This window comes from Cebus imitator, unplaced genomic scaffold (genome assembly GCF_001604975.1).
Source record: "Cebus imitator isolate Cc_AM_T3 unplaced genomic scaffold, Cebus_imitator-1.0 Scaffold140, whole genome shotgun sequence".
Lineage (NCBI taxonomy): Eukaryota > Metazoa > Chordata > Mammalia > Primates > Cebidae > Cebus > Cebus imitator.
In genome coordinates, this window is record NW_016107455.1 from 493,299 (window position 1) to 501,108 (window position 7,810).

Below are 7,810 nucleotides of genomic sequence, written 5' to 3' on the forward strand. Positions count from 1 at the left end.
GGCAATTCTCCTGCCTCAGCCTCCTGAGTAGCTGGGATTACAGGCACGCGCCACCATGCCCAGCTAATTTTTTGTAGTTTTAGTAGAGACGGGGTTTCACCATGTTGACCAGGATGGTCTCGATCTCTTGACCTCGTGATCCACCCGCCTCGGCCTCCCAAAGTGCTGGGATTACAGGCTTGAGCCACTGCGCCCGGCCCCCTCCCTATTCTTATTGGTAAATAGGAATAACAGCAGTCCTCTGTTCACAGAGTTGCCAGATCTAGGGGATCAGCTGCTGGTAAGGACTTACACTGCACTGGTGCCGGTCATCAGAAGGGGTTCAAACAAGTTAATTCCCACCTCACCCCATTCCCACAGGGACCCCCACAAGGTCTGTCCTTGAACATCTGAAAGCCCATGGAATATTCTTTTTTTTTTTTTTTGAAAGCAGCCTAGGACCACTGCGAAAACCAGGTCTAGAGGTGACAGGCCCTAAGTGACAGTCTCAGCTCTGCTGCATCCAGCTCTGTGACTTTGGACCAAATGCTCCCAGCCTCCGTTTCCTCAAAATAAAAATGGCAGCTATCAATACCTACCTTACTGGGGACAAATTGTGCTTCTCTGAGCTTTGGTGTTTATACACACCTTGCCAAGTTGTAAGAGTCAAGTCAGAAATACGAGTGAGAGGCCGGGCGCAGTGGCTCAAGCCTGTAATCCCAGCACTTTGGGAGGCCAAGGTGGGTGGATCACAAGGTCAAGAGATCGAGACCATCCTGGTCAACATGGTGAAACCCCGTCTCTACTAAAAAACTACAAAAAATCAGCTGGGCATGGTGGCACGTGCCTGTAATCCCAGCTACTGAGGAGGCTGAGGTAGGAGAATTGCCTGAACCCAGGAGGTGGAGGTTGCGGTGAGCCGAGATCGCGCCATTGCACTCCAGCCTGGGTAACATGAGTGAAACTCCGTCTCAAAAAAAGAAAAAGAAATACGAGTGAGAGGCCAGGCACAGTGGCTCATGACTATAATCCCAGCACTTTGGGAGGCTGAAGCGGGCAGATCACTTGAGCCCAGGAGTTCAAGACCAGCCTGGATAACATAGTAAGACCCTGTCTTTCCTAAAAGTACAAAAAAAAAAAAAAAAATTGGCCAGGTGTTTTGGCATGTGCCTGTAGTCCCAGCTACTTGGTGGGCTGTGGTGAGAGGATCACTTTAGCCTGGGAGGTTGAGGCTGTGATGAGCCGTATTTTCACCACTGCACTTCAGCCTGGGTGACAGAGTGAGACTCCTCTGTCTCTGTCTCTCTCTCTCTCTCTCTCTCTCTCTGTCACACACACACACACACACACGAGTGAGAAAGCTTCAGAAACCCAGCTGCCCTAACCAGGTGAGGCATTGTCATTATGTCTGCTCCTGCTTCCCCCGACCCCCTTTTCTGTCCTGTGTCCCTCCTGCCAGGACACCTCCACTCAGAGACCCCACAGACAGCTCAAGCTCCTTCAACAGAATGAGGGCTTCATGCACTAGGGCACACTTCATGCCACTTACTCCCTAGGCTTCTGCCTAGTCCCTGGGGGCCAAGTCCAAAGTGAGCATGGGCAGGACTTAGGGGTCCTATAGGGAGAGGACAGAGATTATCTCAGCCAGCCAGAGGTCCTGTGGCTGTGGTCCCTGGCCAGGGGTGGGGATTTCTGTGAGCAGGGTGTGGGTTGCAGGAGAGTCTGGGCCTGGGTGGGTTAGTCGAAGGACCCCGATAAGCAGACACTGGGCTATCAGGGTGGGGGCCCACCAGCCTTCTGCTTATCAGGAGCCAGCAGGGGCCAAAGCAGGGCTGAGGACACTTCACTTCCCGCCCAGGGCTGTCTTCCTGGATAGTTGTTCTTCCATTCCTCTGCCTACCCAGCAGCCCACAGGGAGTTGGAATGTGAATCCCTCTCCCTCTCTGCAAGTCACATGGAAACTCTCTGGCCAGTACAGGGGTTGGAGGACACTAGCTGGGGCCTTGGGCCTGACTTTCAATTCTGACAGTTTTTGCTTCAAACCAGGAGCTCCATGTCTCTCCTGAGGCCAGTGTAGGCCAGTCTGGGGCCTTTGTCCTTCTAACTTCAATCCCTGCCACTGCAGCTTTAAGCTGTTGACTGTTGCTTTAGATCTTTTTTGGAAGAACGCCTAAAATGTGTGGTGATTGATGAAGTTAAGAATGGTCAGATCTGCACAGGTCCTTCAAAATCATGGAGTTCAAGTCTCCCATCTATATCGGAGAGAAATTGAAGCCAGAGAGGAGGAGAGAATTGTCCAAAGCTTGCAGGTTCCCTTTACCTCTCAGCATCGGGGAACAATGCATGACAGAAAGAGGAACAGGAAGGCAGCCGCAGACACTCACAGACAGACACATAATGTGCAAAACACACACATACAAATGCACATATACACACTGCCCACATGTACACAGACACACAGCACATAGAGATATACATCAAAAAAATAAATTCAGACTGGGCATGATGGCTCATGCCTATAATCCTAGTACTTCAGGAGGCTGAGGCAGGAGGGTTGCTTGAGCCCAGGAGTTCAGACTGGCCTCGGCAACATAGCTAGACCTCGTCTCTCCAAAAACATTTAAAAATTAGCTGGCTGTGGTGGCACGTGCCTGTAATCCCAGCTACTTGGGAGGCTGAGGTGGGAGAATTGCTTGAGCCCGGGAGGACAGAGACATCAGTGAACTATGATTGCAAAGCACTGAACTACAACGTGGGCGACTGAGTGAGACCCACTGAGTGAGACCCTGTTTCTTTTTTTTTTTTTGAGATGGAGTCTTGCTCTGTCACCCAGGCTGGAGTGCAGTGGCATGATCTCGGCTCACTGCAACCTCCACCTTCCAGGGTTAAGCAAGTCTTCTGCTTCAGCCTCCTGAGTAGCTGGGACTACAGGTGTGCACCACCACCTCTAGCTAATTTTTGTATTTTTAGTACAGGGTTTCACCATGCTGACCAGGATGGTTTCCATCTCTTGACCTCGTGATCTGCCCACCTTGGCCTCCCAAAGTGCTGGGATTATAGGCGTGAGCCACTGTGCCCAGCCTGAGACCCTGTTTCTAAAAAATAAATAATAAATTCAGCTAGTAGAATTACTCTTATTTTCCTCGTGGCTGCTTTACTATGTTTCATGACATCAGCAGTTTTATTTCTTTATTATAAAAGAAGGCCAAATAATACGCTTATTCAATGCTTTTCTCATTCAATGTCTCGTAGCACAGACAGTGGCCAAACTCATTCTGGAACAAAGGACTTTGAGAAATTCTGAGAGGCCAGAAAACTGGTTTTTTGTTTTGTTTTGTTTTGTTTGTTTTTTGAGACGGGAGTCTCATTCTGTCGCCTAGGCTAGAGTACAGTGGTATGATGTTTGTTCGCTGCAACCTCTACCTCCAGGGTTCAAGCAATTCTCCTGCCTCAGCCTCCAAGTAGCTGGGACTTCAGACCCGCACCACCACACCTGGCTAATTTTTGTACTTTTCTTTGAGATGAAGTTTTGCTGTTGTTGCCCAGGCTGGAGTGCAATGGCGCGATCTTGGCTCACCTTCCCAAGTAGCTGGGATTACAGGCATGTGCCACCACACCTGGCTAATTGTTTTGTATTTTTAGTTGAGACAGACTTTCTCCATGTTGTTCAGACTGGTCTCAAACTCCCGACCTCAGGTGGTCCGTCCGCCTTGGCCTCCCAAAGTACTGGAATTACAGGCGTGGGCCACTGTGCCTGGCCAATTTTTGTATTTTTAGTAGAGATGGGGTTTCACCATGTTGGCCAGGCTGGTCTTGAACTCCTGACCTCAGGGGATCTGCCCCCACCCAGCCACTGTTTCTTTCTTTCTTTCTTTTTTTATTTTTTTAAAAAGATAGGGTCTCTCTCATTCTATTGCCCGGGCTGGAGTGCAGTGGTGCAGTGGTGTGGTCATAACTCACTTCCGGGCTTAAGGGATCCTCCCGCCTCAGCCTCTCGACAGTAACTGAGTAAGCATTCCTCTGCCTTGGCCTCTGAGTGCTGAGATTACAGATGCAAGCCACTGCGCCCAGCCTGGAAAACCCTTCTAATCCTTACCTTCCATGTGGTCAATGGGGCTTGAGACTGAGGAGTTTGTCAGAGAGGCATGATCCACTTCATCTTGACTGGTCTGTGAAGCTTCTCTTCACCTTCCCTGACACTTGCCTGTCTGTGTCCAGGCTTGGGACCTGCTCTTACTGTTGTCCTCATCACACTGTGGCAAATTCCCTTGTTTGTCCCCAACCATTCCATGAATGGGCACCTTGTCTGAACCATCTCCCTGGCCCAGCACCCGGGATTTATCCTGGGAGGTGTTGAGAGAACGCCTTACATGGAACAGATGCTGCCAACCCCTGGAGACGATGTCCAACATATGCTCAGGTGTATGTTCCCTTACACTCTCTATGCCGTTCAGCCCCGTGAGGAAGTGTGCATGCTGAGCACTGTACCCAGATGCCCCTGCAGCCCTTCCAGGGAGTGGAGTCCTAGGAATGGCTTCCTGGGGGCTTTGCCAATGTCCATCAGTCTCCAAAAGACATGCCAGTTTCACGATAGAGAAACTAAGGTTTGGGGTGGAAGTGCTTGGCCTCTCAGAGTGAGCAGAATTACAGCCCTGCTCTCCAGACCTCACGCCCTGGCTCTGTGCACAAACCTGCCAGGAAAGGGTTTGATTTTGTGTCTTTGTGAGGCCTTTTTGGGTTTCAGAGGCAATGGAATGAAACCTGAGTTCTGCCAGTTACCAGTAACGTGATTCTGAGTCTCCTTATCTATTATGGGGATGAAAATAATACCTGCCTCACAAGGTCCTTCAGAAGATTCAGTGAAATCTAGCCAGGCATGGTGGCTCACGCCTATAATCCCAGCACTTTGAGGGGCTGAGGCAAATTCGAGGTCAGGAGTTTGAGACCAGCCTGAGGTCAGGTGCTCAAGACCAGGAATTTGAGATCAGCCTGGCCAACATAGTAAAACCCCATCCCTACTAAAAATACAAAAATTTGAGGCTGGACATGGTGGCTCACGCCTGTAATCCCAACACTTTGGGAGGCTGAGGCAGGTGGATCACATGAGGTTGGGGGTTCAGGACCAGCCTGACCAACACAGAAACCTCGTGTCTACAAAAATACAAAATTTGCCCAGCGTGGTGGTGCATGCCTGTAATCCCAGCTACTTGAGAGGCTGAAGCAGGAGAATTGCTTGAACCCGGGAGGTACAGGTTATGATGAGCTGAAATGGCGCCATTGCACTCCGGCCCGGGCAACAAGAGTGAAACTCCTTCTCAAAACAATGACAAAAACAAAAATTAGCCAGGTGTGGTGGTGGGCCCCTGTAATCCCAGGTACTCAAGAGGCTGAGGCAGGAGAATCTCTTGAACCTGGGAGGCAGAGTTTGCAGTGAGCTGAGGTAGCACCACTGCACTCCAGCCTAGGCTACTGAGAGAGACTCTGTCTCAAAAAAATAAAGGGGGGGTTTAAATGCTTTCTTTTCCATGCTTGTGAAGATGAAATGAGATGGTGAGCTGGGCACAGTGGCTCATGCCTATAATTCCAGAACTTTGGGAGCCTGAAGCAGGTGGATAATGAGGTCCAGAGTTCAAGACCAGGCTGGCCAAGGTGGCGAAACCCTGTCTCTACTAAAAATACAAAAATTAGCCAGGCATGGTGGCGTGTGCCTGCAATCCCAGCTACTAGGGAGGCTGAGGCAGAGAACTGCTTGAACCTGGGAGGCAGAATTTGCAGTGAGCTGAGATCATGCCACTGCACTTCAGCCTGGGCAACAGAGTGAGGCTCCGTCTGAAAAAAAAAAAGAAAACAATGAAGGTGGGTATTTCTAACCTAGAGCCTGGCACATAAACAACAGGAGCTCAAAAGACACCAAGTTCCTTCCTTTTTGGCTTTGCAGTGGGCTTTCCCTGTTCACTCCCTCCAATGGGGCACATACCTGTGGGCACGTGTGCTCACTCATATCTGTGCACGTACATGTGATAGTGTGCCCCTTGTACCCCTATTGAGACACATATTGAGTCAGAAATGGAAACTTCCCTTTCAACACCTCCCTAACTCTATTCATTAGCTTCCAGTTCCTGTTCTCTGGGTCAGTGGGGACCCTTGTGTCCAGACTAGGGCCATGACCTTTCCAGTCTCCTGGTACAGTTCTATTTTTTTCTTTCTTTCTTTCTTTCTTTTTTTTTTTTTTTTGAGACGGAGTTTCGCTCTTGTTACCCGGGCTGGAGTGCAATGGCGCGATCTCAGCTCACCGCAACCTCCGCCTCCTGGGTTCAGGCAATTCTCCTGCCCCAGCCTCCTGAGTAGCTGGGATTACAGGCACGCGCCATCATGCCCAGCTAATTTTTTGTATTTTTAGTAGAGACGGGGTTTCACCATGTTGACCAGGATGGTCTCGATCTCTTGACCTCGTGATCCACCCGCCTCGGCCTCCCACAGTGCTGGGATTACAGGCTTGAGCCACTGCGCCCGGCCTCTTTTTTTTTTTTTTTAACTACATAAAATCTTGGTCTTTTATTCCAGGTACAGTTCTAAAGGTGGCTGTTGGGTGGAAAAGGATCCTGAGGGAGCCTGGGTTCCCGCCATCAGCCAGGCCTTTGCCTCCCTCCCTGCCAGGACGACCTGTCTGCTTCACAGCTGCTGTGGAAGAGATAGGCAGCCTGGATTATCAAGCCAGACAAGGCCCCTTGATGACAGTTCCCACCCACCCAGAGGCAAGTGTTCCTGAGCTCTTAACCCCCTCTGTGCTGGGGCTTCAGGCCTTGGGACTGGGCATAGCAGGGAGGATGGGAGGCCTAGTACCCTCTATACCGAGTTCCTAAGGCTGATGTCATGAGCACAGCAGGGTGTGAAACAGCATCACCTGTACCCTCCAGGTGCCCATTCTGCATCCTAGGCCCTTTCCATCCTGGGTTCATGGAAGTTCACAGTAAAGAGGGCCTGAGTGGACCTCTGAAGGCTTAGGCAGAAGACTTTATACTCTCTACTCCCCCTTCCTGAGGCTGGTTCCAGGCTCTGCGGACAGAGGCCTGGCTTTCTCCATTTTGGGGGTCCATTGGCATTAGTACAGGTGCTGATGCCTCCCCTCCTCACTCCCTACCCTCACATCATTGCTCCTTTCTCCTCTCCAGCGTCCTTCAGAACTCTTTCAGCAAGTCTCCACCCATCTTCTTGGCGATCACCTTTTCCCGGGCCCTTCTGGTGGTCTCCCCTGGCTAGTGACTGTCCCTGACACTAAGGCCAACCTGGACCATCTCCTAGTTGGGTCTCGTTGTAGGCTCTCAGGCTTCCTTTTCCTGAAGGTCAAGAGGAAGCAGTGAAAAGAGCAGTAGTAGGCCAGGCATGGTGGCTTATGCCTGTAATCCCAGCACTTTGGGAGGCCAAGGCAGGCGGATTGCCTGAGCCTCAGAAGTTCGAGACCAGCCTAAGCAACATGGTGAAACTCCATCTCTACTAAAAAAACAAAAATTAGCTGGGTGTGGTTGTACGTGCTTGTAGTCTCAGCTACTTGGGTGGCTGAGGCAGGAGAACTGCTTGAACCTGGGAGGTGGAGGTTGCAGTGAGCCGAGATTGTGCCACTACACTCCAGCCCAGCAGAGCAGGACTCCATCTCAAAAAACAAAACAAAAATAAAAATTAGCCAGATATGGTGTGCATGCCTGTAGTCCCAACTACTCAGAAGGCTGAGGTAAAAGGATCACTTGAGCTCAGGAAGGTTGAGGCTGCAGTGAGTTGTGATGGTGCCACTGCACTCCAGCCTGGGCAACAGAGAGAGACTCATCTATCTTGA